Genomic DNA, 16,576 nt, shown 5'->3' on the forward strand with positions numbered 1-16,576 from the left:
ATAATACCACCGAGGGCACACTAGTCACAAATTAAAATAATTGCTATTCACTTTGGATTTAATGATACTTAGTAATTACTCTCAACCCAATTTTGCTAATTTGCTGTTTATGTTAGAGGGCAGTAGTCATATGCCAAAAAGATGAGTAAAAAAGTGATATAATTTTTTTTTAGCCACACTAGCAGCTCCAGAAATAGCATTGTTGGTCAGTTGGTCGGTTGGTTGATTGGTCTAGTATTTTGGTTCCAACGTTAGAAGATTGCCATAAAATTTAAGTCAGGTCTTCATGGTCCCCAGAGGATGAAACCGATTGACGTTGGTGATACCCTGACTTTTCCTTCAACATTTAACATTTGACTTTTCTGTGACATCTTTGATATGAAGTAAAATGTATAATGGACCATCATGAAGTTCTGTGCATATATTCAAGCTAGCCAAATAATAAATCACAGTGACTTTGGTGTTCCCCTGACTTTTTTTGAATGCCACCAGTAGGTCAAACTCTTAACTTTAGTTAAGTGTTTTGACATCTATTGAATGGATTAGTGCCCTTTTTGCATTAGACATCGGGTGTGTTCCCATCCACTGTTTTATATGCAAATCAATCTGTGCATTAAAGAAAAAAAAAAACTGAGCGGAAAGGCCAAAAAATATGAAAGAAAAAGAAATCACACAAGACATTTTCATCATTTTTTCTAAGTTGTTTTTCACTGTTTGAATCAGCTCTTTGCACCCTCTCCCTCTGCAATAGTTTAATGGCACCTACTGGGAAATTACCATGTTTATCTCAATGAACCAAGTCCTGATATTTGCAGGATTTGATTTGTGGTAGCAGGTGAAATGAGGAAATCAACTTATTATATTATAGTATTATATACAAATTTTCTGAGGATTTTCAGGGCATTAGGTTAAGATTGGTGCCATTTGTGAAACCTGATTATAAACAGTCTGTCTTAACAACTTTGGTAATCCTTTGACCTTTCCACTTATACCAGCAAATTGTTCATATCTTTGCTTCAGTGGTGATTGTTTAAACAGACATTCATGTTCTCAACAGGATTAACTGTAGTACTTTTTTTTTTTATCAAGCTCCATCCTACAGTGTCACAGAGGTGCTTGCCTTGACTGTTAGTTTTGTTTTTCATCAGGTGTAATTGTCTGTAACTGGAGCTCAGAGCCAGTGCAGGGCATACTGTATCCTTATTAGGGTTAAAATGAAAGGTGTAAACAATAAAGCAAAATCACTGCTCGCAAAAGTCTAGTAATTAGCATTTTGTGAGCCGACACGCTTCTTAATAGAACTAGACTTTAAAAGGAAAACAAAAAGAAAAGAAAAATAATGAAATAAAGAGCTTTAATCATCCTTACAAATGAAGATGAATTCAAGTTCAACCTTGAGCAAACAACAAAACAACAACACACGGAGAGAAAAGGACTGTTAATGTAACTTCTCCTACCTGCCCATATACAAGGTGGAAGTCACAGAGAATGGTGTAAGAGAGGTGTGTGAACCCATGTTTATGCAGATGAGTTATCATTTGTAAGGTGTCAGTTTTCTTCAAAGGGACGGGAACACTTCAAAGAGAATGTGCAGATAGCGAATGGGTCATTTCACTAACAAGAGACAAGCAGAGCATATCAGTCTCATGGCAAAGTCCAACAACAAATCCTCAGCTTAGTGATTAGTGTGACTAGGAGGATGCAAATGGCACACGCTTTTCTGTTATGCTCTGGTTAGTGCTGCTTTGATGAATGTTTGCGGGAAAATAATTCTGCCATTGCTGCTGCTGTGATTGGACATAATCTCAAAGACTCAAGAGGAACCCACTGTCTGAAAGGCTTCTGCTAGCAAGCTAATCTGCTGGAGTGTTTGTGTGAGTTTGCAGCTGTACTCTGCATGTTTTCAGTGTCCAATTTACTAAAACAGAAGCTTGTTGGCTACTGTTCAACTCCATCTGAGAAAAAACTGATATTATTACTCAAAAGTATTACTTATTAAAATATTGTATTATTATATGTCTAATTATTAATTTAATCTTTCGTAAGCAAGAAGGAAATGGAACAAGATAGTAAGACCAATCAGCGAGAGGAAAGAGGGAGAGATGGACAGGTGGAGAATGTGGAGATGGTGCTGATGGATGTTAATACTGAGGTAAATGCAAAAACTCTTAAACATCTCACAAGTTAACAAGTTACAAGTTAACAGTCATGATTTCACAGTTCATTCATTGTTTAGTTCAAATTCACCTTTGATAAACTCAAACCACAACATATGCCCACTATTCATTTGTGTTACTGTAATAAAATATTGTGTTCATTGAAGGAGCTATTTGTAGGTTTCGCTATTGATACATAGCTAACTTTAGCATTGACGGCTGTTTACTTACCAGTCTGGAAGAAACATTCAAACTTCATTCCTTTACTCACCAACAGCTGTGTCCAGTGGTGGAAAGCCACGCCAATGTTAACTTTTATCTCTATCACATCTTTAATTGTACTGAAGTTAGCATGCCAACCAGCTAGCCTCCATTCTGCCCTGAAGACGTATCGCTGCTCAGAGGGCGTATTATAACCTCTTGTCTTGTCATGCAACGATGGTCGAAGCGCTTGTTAAGCGACACTTACCACCACCCGCTCGGGGCCAAGACACCATGTTCGCCAGCAGAGAAAACTTACAACTGCCACATTTGTCTTTTTAATAATCAGGTTTCAGATGTATATAAAGCTTTTTTTTTTAAATGCACATTTCAATTCCCACTACAACCATACATATACATCACCATACACATCCAAGAATCTGGCCTTTAACAGAAATTGGAGGGTAAATATCATTGACAGGATTATACATTAAATGTGGTTTTCTGAATATTCACGAAGTGTATAATATCATCTTTTGGAAGGTTATTGGCTTGTTGCAGGTCTATCCAGTCCTGGTTCTAGAAATTCCTTGGAAAGCCTCCAGTTGGTGAACGTCCTGCAATCAAAGGCAATTGAAAACGAGACTTCGTCATGTTTCTCTCATAAACTTTTTGTCCAGGACAGCGTAGAATCACACAGTATAAACGTCCATCTCTAAAGTAAGAAAGGTGTTTAGGTGTTGCTCTTTTCCAGTGTAGAGAGACACTGAAAGAGAGGGGGAAAGTGCGTGAGGGTCGACAGAGAAATGTTTTCGTGTAGTACAACAAAATTTTCATCAGTTTACAATATATTGATCTGTTCCTGTTTATCTGCACCAGATACAATCTCCAGTCCAGCGGCGGTGTTGGCTGTTCTCCGCTCTGTTCTGGGCAGAGTGGGCATAATGACGAGGGAAGAGCAGGGCACCATGCCAGGAATGAAATCAATACCTCAGGAAATAAGATGCAAACCCAGTAGCTGGGTAGCAGCAGATTTGGTGTGTGTGTGTGTGTGTGTGTGTGTGTGTACTAGTGCGAGTGAGTAAGTGGGTGAGCGAGTGTGAGAGAGAGTGTGTGTGAGTGTGTGTGTGATTGTGCTCGTGAAGTGCAACTCAACAGTCCTGTCGAGAAGGGCGAACAGAAACAAATTACTTTTCCAAACAAGGTCAGTGCTCAAACATATTTGTTTGTCAGACAAAGAAGAGCAGGGAGATGATGTAGTATTCACAGTCAGCTGATACATATAATTTAACTTTCCACGCTTTTGCATTCTTCGTTGTAAACAAGAATGATAACACGCAGCACTTCGCTCCTGTGAACAGCCAAGTGTGTTATGTGGAGAAAAGGGAAAATAAGGATGATGATGATGATAATGACGATGAGGAAGAGGAGGAGGGTGTGAGTAGTCACAGCACAGGTAGGTCAAGTTCAGTTTTGTACAGAAATGATACACCAACAGACTTCACAGAATCTGTGACTTTGGAAACTAGAAAAAGGATGTGATGTCCTCTTTGTGTGTTTCTTTTATAAGCCATATACCAGCCATGGTGCAGTAGCTGCACATATTACAGCTTGTTATAGTTTAGTAGCTCATTTTTGGTGTTTAGTTGTATTGTGAAACCACTGTGTAATTATGCCCCCTGGCGTCCCCCTGGCACGCACATGTTGTATATATAAAAAATATATATATATATTGTAGCATTTATTTTGAAATTATTTTAGTTCAATTTAGTTTCACTGGTACAAAAATAAAACTGATCTGAAAATGCAAATTAAAGAGGATTTTTAAAAACGGCGTTAGGGAAAGATTGTGGGCTGGGTTTAGGTCAAAATGATGGTCTTTAATATTCGTCGACCCATCTGTCCTCCCTGACCTCCTCCCCTTGCAAACCATGTTGATTCCATAAGAATAGATGACCTTCTCCTTTGCTCCTGAATGGTAAGAGTCAGGAATCCTACCTTGGCACCTTGGGCCCCTGGTCCTGTACAACCTGACCACAATGGTCTGGTACAACGCCTGGTTTACTGCTGATGCTGCACCGATCCTCCTGTCAATCTCCTGCTCAATCCTGGTGTATACACTGGTTAAGCAAATACAGAATCACAATTAAGTGCCACATAATGTTTTATCTTTCATTTGCTTCTTGTTACTTTGTAATGCTTTGAATCAGATTTTGTAGTCCTACTCATTTGTTCGACATTTGTTAAAATCATTTGATTTCATCTGACCCTCAGGAGAGGCCGCTTCCTTGTAAGATACTAGTTTAATCCAACAACAACAAAAATTCTAGAGTTTTTTTTTTTTTTATATATAATTTGAGCAATCTTAATGGTAAAGTTTAATACTGATATAAAACAAGCTTTTTCTCCATTGTTTTCTGGCTCTACTATTTTCATGATTACAACGTGTTAATAACTGTCTAGATTAAGCCGATATTCCAGGGGGAGACAGGATTTCTGTGTCAAAATGTTTCACTGAAGGGCTTTACATCCAAAGCATTACATTACTTTTTAATGAATTAAATAAGGTTGATGTGATTGACAGCTCTGACAGTCCTGCCGGTGAAGCCGCCGCTGCACTACATGCTGCTGTTTGAATCCAGCTGACGCTCAGTCAGGCATCGGTTGTCTGCACCTTTTCATTCACTGTGTCCCGGCTAATCAGCTTCACCTCCAGTGCTTCTTTGTTCACAAATCACCCCTCTGCTGTTTGCTCCACAACTAATGATGCAATCATTTCAGCTACTGAGAATACAGCACCACTACTGTTTGACGCACTTCGTCAGCTAAGCCTCAGCTGACAGTAGTATGTTTATATCCAACTGTATAATGCAGTGTGGAAAAACTGGAGGCTTCATCCATGTGAATTATCAACTGGTGAAACTGTTTTTCTTCAGACCTATTGCTGTGTTTTGGATCATATTGAGAGCGGAAGTGCATGAAATTACAGAGGCTAGTGGAACAGAGGCTTGCCCAGATGTGGTGTCTCAGCTCTCTATGAGGTGGAGTTATTATAAAATATATGGAGCATCATAAACTTATAAAAATTCATTTTACAGATTTCTCATTTTCACAGTTCAGGTGGAAACACCATTAGATGGAGACCAAAGATGGAGTTTGACTCACAACTGAAAAAAAATATGTAAATTGTTGTCGCTACTTTAAGGGATTTGAATTCTAGCGCAACACTTAAGGGAAGGCGGAACTGAGGCGTCGGTTAGCTGGTTAGCTCAAGATCTCTGAATTGCTTCTGACATCTCAGATATGTACAGCTATTCAAATAGGTTTTATATTATGTCAAGTCCACAGCTGTTTTCTCCACTAAAAGAACAAATATTTTTATTTGTGGCCACTTCTTCCGTTGAGACTAAGTCCAAGTGTTCCTGAAGCCACTTCTCCAAGCTTAGAGCAGTTGTGTTTCCTCACTTTCCAGTGAATGAGTCTTTTTCACAGAGAAACATGCTCGTCCTGTTGGCCGTTGTATCATTGAAGAATTGATTTATTTTTGTCTCTGAGAACGTGAGGATGCTCTGCATGCATCATCATCGGTGTTTATAGAAATCCATCACAAAGGCAAAACTGTGAAATTTGTCTCTATGGAAAAACAAAAGCCAAACAAATGACTTGAAAAGATATCAGACAAGGAGTTAGATTCAGATTCACTCGATGCACAAAAGGAGCCTCCTGCCTAACCACCTAAATAAAATCTGTATTCAGAACAGCTTACAGGCCCTTCACAGACCATCCAGAACTTCTTAACTTGCAAAGGTCAAATGTCTCAATGTTGGCACGGTGCTTCACTACAGTGTCACATGTGCGAATATAATACAATTTATTTTAAAAAGAAATGAGAGATGCATAAATACTGCCAGGTGAGAGCGCTGCTTTAAAGCTTTAAACAGGAAATCTTGCCTGGTTTTGTACCTGAGGTGCTCAGTTAATTCTGGGCCAGCTACACTTTTTTTTCTGACATAGTGGAAATTGAATCTACTAAAGCAGAAGGCATTACTGAGGCTGAGGCTCTTTTGAACTGTTTAATAAGTCATGGCCTTGATGATGCCCTTCTGAATGAGTGTTCGGTCGGGTTGAGGTCTGATGGAGCTTCAGTGATGTTGGGGAGAAAGGCTTGAGTCTTTACCAGGCCGGAAAAGCAAGTTCCCACGTCTGATTGGCTGCCACTGGAGCTGCCTGTCGCTGATACTGTCAAGCACTGCAATGCAATTCATCATTTTTGGTGGTTTTTAAATTTTATGGACAAATTATATTGTCTGCACCACCCGTCCCCTAAAATCTGAGAGAATTGCTGCCTCAGAAATAAGTATTCTGATTAAAAAAGATTGATTGAGTCCGAAGTGTGAGCTAAAAGATTGGTCTGAAGGTTTGCAGTCGAGATACATGACAGTATCTCATGCTGTGCACATGATAAAGAGGCAAACTGATGTTTTTCTGGTCAGACGACACAATCCTGGACTACACTACAGAACGGCTGCTGAAGCTGTTCAACATGGGGTCACAGTTCAAAATGACTCGAGGCAGAAATCAATCAGAAATATAATATCAGAAATAATCTCGGTCCATGATAATTTCCCATTAAAGATGTTAAATGATTCAAAATTGTACCATCGTATAATGGTTGTATTATTTTTAAGTCAAAGTGTAGGGTATTTGATCTTATGTACAATTAAAAACAAATGGGTTAGATATTGTGTTTGAAATAAAAAAACAATCTCCGTCCAGATGAGCATTGCAGCTCCATATCAGAAATGATCTCCATCCAGACTATCACACCCTTAAAACCCTTACATACATAACCTTCACATACACTGGGCGTGAACGAGTCGGTGTGAACAGGAAGCAGATTGTCGACTCTGCAGTTGATTAGTTGCAGAAAATACTAAGAACAAGGAACAGCAAAGACAGCTGCAGTGTTAAAATGCAGTATTTAACTGCACAACAGCTGCTTGCAAAGACGACAAGGTCAGTAGTGCTTGTAATTCGTTATCCATGTTGCTGTCACCACTGGTAGTCAAGGCTGATACGACTCAATCAGGGAGCAACCATGGGCGTCTACATCATCATTTCCAAAGGTTTTCAAACTAAAATGGTTTCAGCAATGTTTCCAAAAGTTTTAGGTGCTTGAGAACTCCTGAGTGGTGTGGACAGCAGGCGAAAAGGTGGCAAAAGTAATGTTTGAAAAACTAAAACACAGTGTTGCGGACGCAGCTTGAGAATGAAACATCGCTTTTTGGGAAAAATCAACATTCATGTGCCAAAAGCACGGTCATCACCTTTACCAAGGTTTTATCTGGAGGAGTTGTGTGACCTTTCCGACAGATAGAGAGATTTCAAAGAGTATCCAGAAATTCCTGTGGCTCGTGTGCTGAAATGAACAATATAATAACACCAGTACCCACACAAATCAACAAGGTCTCAGCACTGACGTTCATTCCTTTGGAGCGGTGGGATCCAGAAAAATGTGTCAAGAAATGGGAGTTGAGGAGAAGGTCGACTGATCACATTGCCCGTCCACAAAGAACACACAACATGTCCACCGGAGCTCACAGTTGCAAATCAATCTGGGAGTTATTTTGGAGGAAAGTCATTTTTCCATGCTGCGCTGATACGCCGGATCCTGGGGTGCCTGCACCTGCCGAATCCCACTTTAACCCCTTGATCCTTACTAAATGATCACAGTGTTTCTGCGGCTTACCACAAGGAAACGGTTGAGACCACACCTGAGGAATTGACTAGAACTCCCTAACTGTCAAGACAGTTCATTGAAGCAGTGGGGAGGTGCCACATGAGACAAGCAAGGGCAAGAGAAAAGAATGTCAGATCTACACGAGTAAAAGACACTGCACTTAAGACAAGCCATCAGTTTCTGGCAACCATTTCTTGCACTTTTCTTTTTAAAATGTGATTAAGTGATTACACATCTTCAAGTGGAAATCTATTGTGTGGAAATTACAAAGATTGAGGTATTTTTTTGGCCAATTATCGGTTCCCTCTCATATTTATCTGCAGGTTTACACCCCTATTCATTGTCTACAGACTCTAAGATCATATGTCAGATGTATTCTGTGTTTAATATAACCAGAATGTGCAGCCATGAATCTTACCACATGAGAACATTTCTACTCTAAATGTGGATTGAATTTGATCTGGGGAAGAAAAAAGAAAAAAAAAAAAGAGTCATAGAGGAGAGTTAGTAACAGTGAGCTGCAGCAGATGAATGAGACAGTGATGTTCTGTGGCTTTGCCTTGATTCATGCTGGTATGAACACAGAAGTCTCTGGCCTGCCCTGCATCTGTCCTCCCACCCACCCGGCCTTCCCTCCCCGGCGCTGGGTGCTGTCCAGGGTTGTACGTGAGTCTCTGCCAGCTGGCGGCCGCGTGTCACTGAGGGCAGAATCTCTACATGCAGATGGACTCCACCTACAACTGGCCGCGGACAAGACTACATCTCCATGATCAATTAATCATAAATACCGCACTTACCCCGGTGCTCTGTGGAATCATAAATCAAACTCAAGCAATGGAAAAAAAGAGTTATTTTGGAAATTTATGAAATATTTTTTTACATTCGTTGAGAGATGGAGATAAATGGATCTTAAGTGGTTGCTACTGGACACAAGTGAAACACGCAGATGCAGGCTCTCTCTTTCCAGTGCAAATTTACATTTACACAATGGTGCATACTGTGTTTGTGCGTGTGTGTGTGTGTGTGTGGTTAAATTTACTGTATATGGGGCATGCTGTACTCGGTGCTCTCCTTTAAAACATAAAGCTAAATCTGTCTTCCTTGCCGTCCAAAAAACCTTCTTTTTTTTTTTTTTTGTGCTGTTTTTTTTAATTGAAGATTTAAAATGAACAAGCTTCACACAAAGCGAGTCGTCTGCATCTAAAGGGCTGGTAATTGCACACACCCATGCTTGCATGTGAGGTTATAATGCTCAACCAATAGTCAAATTGAACAATAGCCACTATTTATGTTCACAATCTTAAACTACATCCGCACTGCTCCTTTTTAGTTTTAAAACACATCACTTTTGCTATGTTAACGTCCGGCATCTGCACTACTCTGGAGCTTTTGAGCCCCTGACACAGAGATTTTGGAAATGCTGCTGGAGCGGTTTTAACGACAGGTTTGCCTCCTGAGTGAGTTTTATCAGTTACAGCTACCTGTGGCTAATGCAACATGGATAACAAATTACAACTGTTGCTGAGCTTGTCTTTGCTATCGGGTATGCAGTTAAATTCTGCATTTTACACCTACAACTATGACCTTGTTGTTCCTCGTTCACAGTATTTTGTTTTACTATTTACTGCAGGGTAGACCATCTGCTTTCCTATTTAAACTGGCACGCCCAGTGTTCCTGACCGGTCATGTGATATGCGTTTGCAGGTGTGTTATAACCTAAAACGATCGTCTGGACTAAGATCGTTTTCGTTTTACGACGCCATTTTAAAATGAACACCTATTAGTGTGTATGTAGCCTTAGTTCAGTGTGTTAGCATGCACAATACATTTACTGATCAGCACTAAACACAAAGTACAGCTGCGGCTGATGGGACTGTCATGGTTGTGCAGGTCTTCAGCCATATGCAAAATTTATTGCACAAACTGAAAGTTTGATTTTTCATCCAGTGCCACCATTGGGTCAGTGTTACACAACAGGATTCATCCTCAGTGGAACATGACTATCCATAAGGTTGCATGACAATCCATCAAAACAGTTGACCAGAAATGTTAGCCTGGATCACAGAGGTGGACTGAGCGTACAGCCATGTGGTAAAAACAAAATGTGATGTAAAGGTTAACAACAACAACAACATCCTAAAAGCTAATTTTCTTACTTTTTCTGTCCCATGCTCACGCGCTATGTTACAGCTTATTCAATAAACTCAACTGGGGAAACTTAATAGAAGTGAAATGGCAAAATAAGCATCACTTCCAAGCAGCCAACAAAAAAAGAAGAAAAAAAGGTTGGGGCATTAGTGGCCTTATAATTTTCTCATTGCTCTGTCAGAGTGAAGAGCTAGGCAAAGACACACTAAAAGCTCCAGAGTTCAATTAAAGGGATGTTTTTTTTTCTTATGTGTCTTGACTATTTCTGTGAATTTATTTTGAGTCTATTGTGTTATATGGCTTGCCTCAAACCACATCTCCCATTAGCGACAATTACATTTTTTTATTATTTTTTTTTACCAACTTTGAAGGAACAGGATTTTCTAAAGGAAAAGGTCTAAAAGACTGAAAGATTGCCAGTACAGAAATAAAAGCGTCTGACTTTTCTGCCTCCCACACATTCCTTACTTCTCAGAGATTTAGGATGTTAAGCCTGTGGCTATGGCAGATTATCTTTTTTTCTGCTATTTGGAATGATTTTCTGCCCTCATTAGGCCTTTAGTGTGATTTCTTCCGATGTCGGCTCTAGCAGTGGGCGGGAGCTTGGGAATACCTCTGAAACAGGTACATCCATACAGACGAGAGCACATTTGAGACTCCATTTGCTCCAAATGCTTGTTTATTCCTAATGTCAGAGGAGACAACTTGTAGTTGGAGATAAACCACACCTCCCGATACAAGTCCATCATTGTCAGTGTGGTTATAAGAAGTTATCTCATGGTATAGCTTTTTGTTTGTGCATATACACAACAAAACTGACTGCACTATCACCAAATTGTTAAATGATTCAAAACTTGAAGCAAAGTGTAGAGCATTTGATCTTATGTACAAGTAAAAACAAACAGGGTATACAGACTACACTGAGCCTAAGTCCACACAATGACGTTTTGCGTTTTAATACTGCATTCTACAACCAAAACCATCTCCGTCCATACTAACACACCAAAAAAACACATATCACATGAGCACTGACATACACTGGGCATGCGTGTGCCGGTTTAAACAGGAAGCAGATTGTCCATTTTGCAGTCAGTTGTTTAGTCACTACGAACGAGGAACAGCAACGGCGAAAAGGAAGACCAGAGATTCCTTATCGTCATAAAATACAGAATCTAACTGCGCAACAGCTGCTAGTAAAGACGGCAAGGTCAGCAAACGCCTGGAATTTGTTACCCACGTTGCATTCACCACCCGTCGGGGCTGATACTGTTTGTTTTCATCCAGAAAAGGGTCACCTGATAAGAGAAAGAACGTTGTGACTGATAAGACCCAATCAGGAGGTAAACGTGGACGCCTGCGTCATTGTTTCCAAAAGTCTCAGTTTATCTGTGGAAAGTGGTGTTTCGGCCAGTAATCAGACAGGATGAAGGACACTGCCGGGAAGCGTAGAGCGCCCCGAGAAGGAAACTAGTGTTCACAGAAAAAAGCGTGAAACTACAAGATCAAAGTTTGCTAAAAGAACATGAGAAGAGGCCTGAAGAATGTTGGCAGCACATTCTTTGTTTGGATCGGATGAGGTCCAGCATGTTTGGCGAGGATCTGGTCAGGACTCAAATCCAATAGAAAACAAAGTTAATCAATAAAGGAATAAAGGACTGGAATCTCACTAATGAAGGGTTGGTTCTTACATACAGACCTTTCATCAGAGTTCAACATTTCTGCTTTCCAAATGACTCCGTCGTGAGGTTTGGATCAAAACAAATGGCCAGGATTTGTAATTACTTAACATTGTAGTGATAGTGAGCAGGGTGTTCTCAGCTCTGTTATGTACTGGAGAGTGTGGCTGTGTGTGTGTGTGAGCACAGTCTGGCATACACACAAATGAGCATGTGTGTCGCACAGTAATGTTTCACCCTTACACCAGGTTGCACTTTGGCACCTGACAGTGCCAAAAGCACACATTCACATGCGCACAATGTACATATGTACACACACACACTCTCTCACACACACACGCATACACACACGCACACACACAGTGTAGCCAACCAAATGCAGAGTGAAAAATGATGCCCTAGCCCAGCTGTCAAACAATGGAGGAGCGGCAGAATGGAGGCTTGTTCCTGTAGATAATACAATTTGGGAGCGGCTATTTTTAGAAGCAACTGGAAGGTGGAAGGAGAGAGAGGGAGAGTGAGAGAGGGAGGCTCACATGACTGCACAATTCGCTGGCGCACATGTGCTGATGGGAAAACACATTGTTTCTCTACTCAACTTATTGTTGCCTCCTCTCTCTCTCTCTCTCTCTCTCTCTCTCTCTCTCTACCCATCATCCTCTCTTTTCTCGTGTCTCTCTCAGGTGTTCCTCCTGAATGCAGATCACCAGGCTCAGACAGACGCCGCGGCAAAAACTCACAATTTCAGAGAGACAGCAGATGTACTGATGCGTGTGTTAAAGAAAAGAGCTAATACAATGAACAAGAAAGACAGAGTCTGTGGGGCAGAAGGTATTTTTTTTATTTATTTAATTGAACTGGAAGTTTTTATTTTCCATATTGTAAAGATCGAAAACTGAGATGTTTGTATATGTCGACTGTGTTTGGATGAGATTATATGTTGGTTTTTGATTATGGAACGTGTGTTTTCTGCATGACTGCTGTCAAAACTCCTTCATGTTGTGTCGCTTTGCGCCCAAGAAAATCTGCGACGCGTCTTTGTTGAAAGACGCCGTTGAATTTTTTATGATACTCGACAAAAAACCTCAAACGATGAGTTTGGTCGAGGCGGCCTTGTTCGTCATTTGTATATGATGGAACTGGATTCCCTTACGAAAACACAGGCTCTGCATTGCACATACCTTTTGTAATACAGTCTATCTCACTCCATCTGCTCTGCATCCATGAATATCATCACAAGGACACGTTTTTGATTTGAGTGGTGAATTTTGCATTCTTTATTCAATTAAAAGTAGCAATGAAAATAGTGTAAAAGAATTCAAGTCCTGTGTTCGTCCACAGTCTATCGTCACTAGAACGAAAGAAAACATGATAACATTAAAGCATATTAGTCAAATGAAGGTTTTCCTGTTATCTATAAACTCCAGCCGCTCGTTATTGTCTTCATCCAATCACAACCTGACCCGGGGGGTCTTCAGCCAATCACTTGTAAGCTGTCAAACTTTAAAAAGCGCTTTCTCTCTCTCTCTCTCGCTCTCTCTCTCTCTGCTGTCAGTCAGCTGTCATTTCAGCACCGTGATCATTCTGTGACACCACCGCCACCCGTTCTCCACCGCAACCATGGACACCAGATCATCTCCAGTCAAACCATCCGATCAGAGGTTTCCCTCATGAAGACGTCCCCATCCTCCAGTTCCACTCCTCATCACCAGCACCAGTGTCTACACTCCGGGGGAAGATTCCTCGTAGTAGAAGGACCTTAAACCTACAGACCTCTCCCATGGTGCTTCACTTCCTAAGCGACAAAGTCTCTTCCCTCTGTTCACAATGAATTTCACTTTACTTAAATTTCTGATACTCTCTCATTTCCTCTTATTAGTCTCTCCTGATTGAAATGTTACATATATCCTCACAACATTGTGAATGTGTTTTTGTCAGTACTATATGTTATTTCAGGTAGTGTTAGGAAAATGTGCAGAGTCACCACTCTTGGCTGCATCATACTTTTGAGTGCTGCTGTTGGTCGAACACTGCATTTGAACTTTAGCCTAAACTATTATAGGAAACTATCTTGGAAGAGAAGTCGGGTGCAACAGGAAAACACACACAAAAAATGTACAATATTTTATAGAAAGAACTAAAATATTATCAGAAAAATATACTGAAGTATCCAAAGTAAAAGTGCTAATGCAGAACTTCCACATTCAAAGTGCAATACGGTGTAATTATAGAATTTATTATTGTTACTTGTATTATTGACGCATTCACATCTGAGAGGCTTAATTACGTTGCATCTGAGGGAGGTGGAGATCATTTTAAGTACTTTATATACTGTTTGGTTTAATCTGAATAAACCCATCATTCTATTTGCTCAGTAATAAGTAAATGTCAAATAAATGCAGTCGAGTAAAAGCCGCATTTCCCTTTGACATTTAGTGGAGTACAAGTATAACACAGTGGTGCAAATACCACAAGATTTTCTTTTCGTACAATACTTGAATAACAGTACTTTTCCACCTCTATGGCTGACACATAAATCCTTGATTCCTTTTTCAGTACATTTTGTTTTAAGTCTGAGCAAATCCATCTGTGACTACCTCCAGAGCTAATTTGGATAGTATCTTCAGGGCATCTTGGGTGCATTTCCGTCTGTATTTGATGTGTCTGTGCTCTGTCTGAACACAGTCCTAACACCCAAGATGCTTGTTAATGCCAGATGCCAGCATGTAGACAGAGGGTCTATTCCCCTCAGTAGATCTGGGACAGAGAGACACAGAGAGAAATACTTCCTCTAAAGGGCTTTAAGCCATGTAGTAAAACACAGGCACAGGCAGATGTCTCCAATTTTTTATTATTTTTTTTCTCTTTACCCAATTTAACAACCTCTGTGATTGATGCAAATGAGGTCAGCACAAACCAGACTCTCTCTCCGGGACTTCGACATACGTTTAAAGGAAACGAAATGAGATCAAAAATAAAGAACATTATAATGTGCGTTTGCAATGCAGCGTACAATCTGAATATTTTCTTCAAGGTTGTTTCATGACCTATATAATAACAATCTGATAGAGAATTGTCTCTGAATCATTGGCTGAGGTTGTAAATATGGGCCATGATTAATTAGGCCTTAAAATTAAGTGTATCTTATTTATAGACTGCTAAGCCAATAAGTGTCGTAAAGGCTTGCTCAGCCATAATGAGGAATGGGCAGCATATTTACTGAAAATAATCTATGTTTGGATATGCTGTCCCACTTATACTTAAAAGATTTCTGGTTATCTTTTCAGCATTAGAAAAAGACACGTCAAGTTTTTTTTTTTTCTTTCTTTCTTCTTCTTTCTTTAAAATTAGACCATTAAAGGAAAAGTGGTAATGAGAAAAAATGGAACTATGCATCCCCCTGAGGTTTTGTGTTGCAGCTGAATACTGATATTGTAGAAATTCAGAGGCAGTTAATGTCACTGAGGCTATTATTTGGTTTATATTGTCCTGTTTTCATATCAGTTCCAACTGGCAGCTTTCACAATACACAGTAATTAGGCTGTAAGTGCAAAACTCTGGTTCGCTCAACCTCAGGCCTGGAACATTACTGATTATCAGATGAGAAACAGCAAACGCATTGGTGTCCATAGAAGTGCTGGGTGTCTCTATTAATCTGTCACTCATACACTGTATGTCAGACTGTCTGAACATAACATAACATGCTCACAACTTCACCTCTAATTTTAGCGAGTATAATGTTTGCCGTCTTAGTGAAAAAAGCCGGGGCCGACGGTACGGTGGCCCGAAGATCAACCTGACAACACGTGTGCTGCTAATACGACACGGAAATGTGAGTGAGGGGCATCCTGTGGCTCACCTGCGAGAGAGCGTACCATGAAGGTGTAGTCCTAACGGCAGCGGCCCGGGTATGAGTCCGACCTTTGGCCCTTTGCTGCATGTCATCCCCTCTCTGTGTCTCTCTCTCTCTCCGTGACTTCCCTGGCTCTCTCTCTCTCTCACTGCTGCTATCGGAATAAAGGGGGAAAAAAATTACTTAAAATAAAAGAAAACTGCTTGCATGGATGTATTATAATACATCCATGCGCACTTCATGTTCAGCGCTTTTAACTACAAAACTCACATGGCATTGAACAACAAGTCCCAGCCAAGTTCATCACTTTTTTAGTGTCCCCTGGAAATGCTTTTGTCGTGCTGTTGGAGTATTTGCGGCATGTGTTGTCAAACTGATGAAGACATTTTTCTGAATATTGTTTGTGTTTTGTCTAGTTGCATGTGTTTGTGCATTGAGCTCTCAGGGCCACTGTATGATGGGGATGTCATTACTGTTGCAGGTATTTGGTTCATAGTTCTTCCAAAGTATTGGACAAAAGATCTGAAGACCTTGAATGTTTGCAGCAAAAATCCCTTGATCCATGGTGCTGGCATGGGTAAAGATGGGGACAAAGCAGAGGATCCATCCTGTTGATACTAATACCAAGACTCAAAAAAATAGTTTTGTAGTATTGATCATTTACAGGCCACTGTATCGACACCGTGTGCATGTATTTACAATTTATTAGCCTACACACTTGTCAACATGGCAGTTTGAACATACATTTAGGATGTTTTGAACCAGTGTACATGTGCACACATACACAGTACACACACAAAGA

The 16,576-nt window shown here is 40.3% G+C and overlaps 1 long non-coding RNA gene across 4 annotated transcripts; it reads left to right on the top strand.

Moving 5' to 3' along the window:
• Positions 1–3,474: 3,474 nt before the first annotated feature.
• Positions 3,475–13,753, top strand: LOC130173806 (uncharacterized). 4 transcript variants are annotated; one of them, XR_008828501.1, is made up of 3 exons: positions 3,475–3,561; positions 12,605–12,752; positions 13,477–13,753. It is a non-coding gene; the product is annotated as an uncharacterized LOC130173806 (long non-coding RNA). The 4 variants fall into 4 exon arrangements; XR_008828497.1 differs by lacking the exon at positions 3,475–3,561 and adding an exon at positions 3,686–3,813; XR_008828500.1 differs by lacking the exon at positions 3,475–3,561 and adding an exon at positions 11,438–11,585.
• The last annotated feature ends 2,823 nt before the right edge of the window (positions 13,754–16,576 follow it).

The sequence above is a fragment of the Seriola aureovittata genome, chromosome 8 (assembly GCF_021018895.1).
Source record: "Seriola aureovittata isolate HTS-2021-v1 ecotype China chromosome 8, ASM2101889v1, whole genome shotgun sequence".
NCBI lineage: Eukaryota > Metazoa > Chordata > Actinopteri > Carangiformes > Carangidae > Seriola > Seriola aureovittata.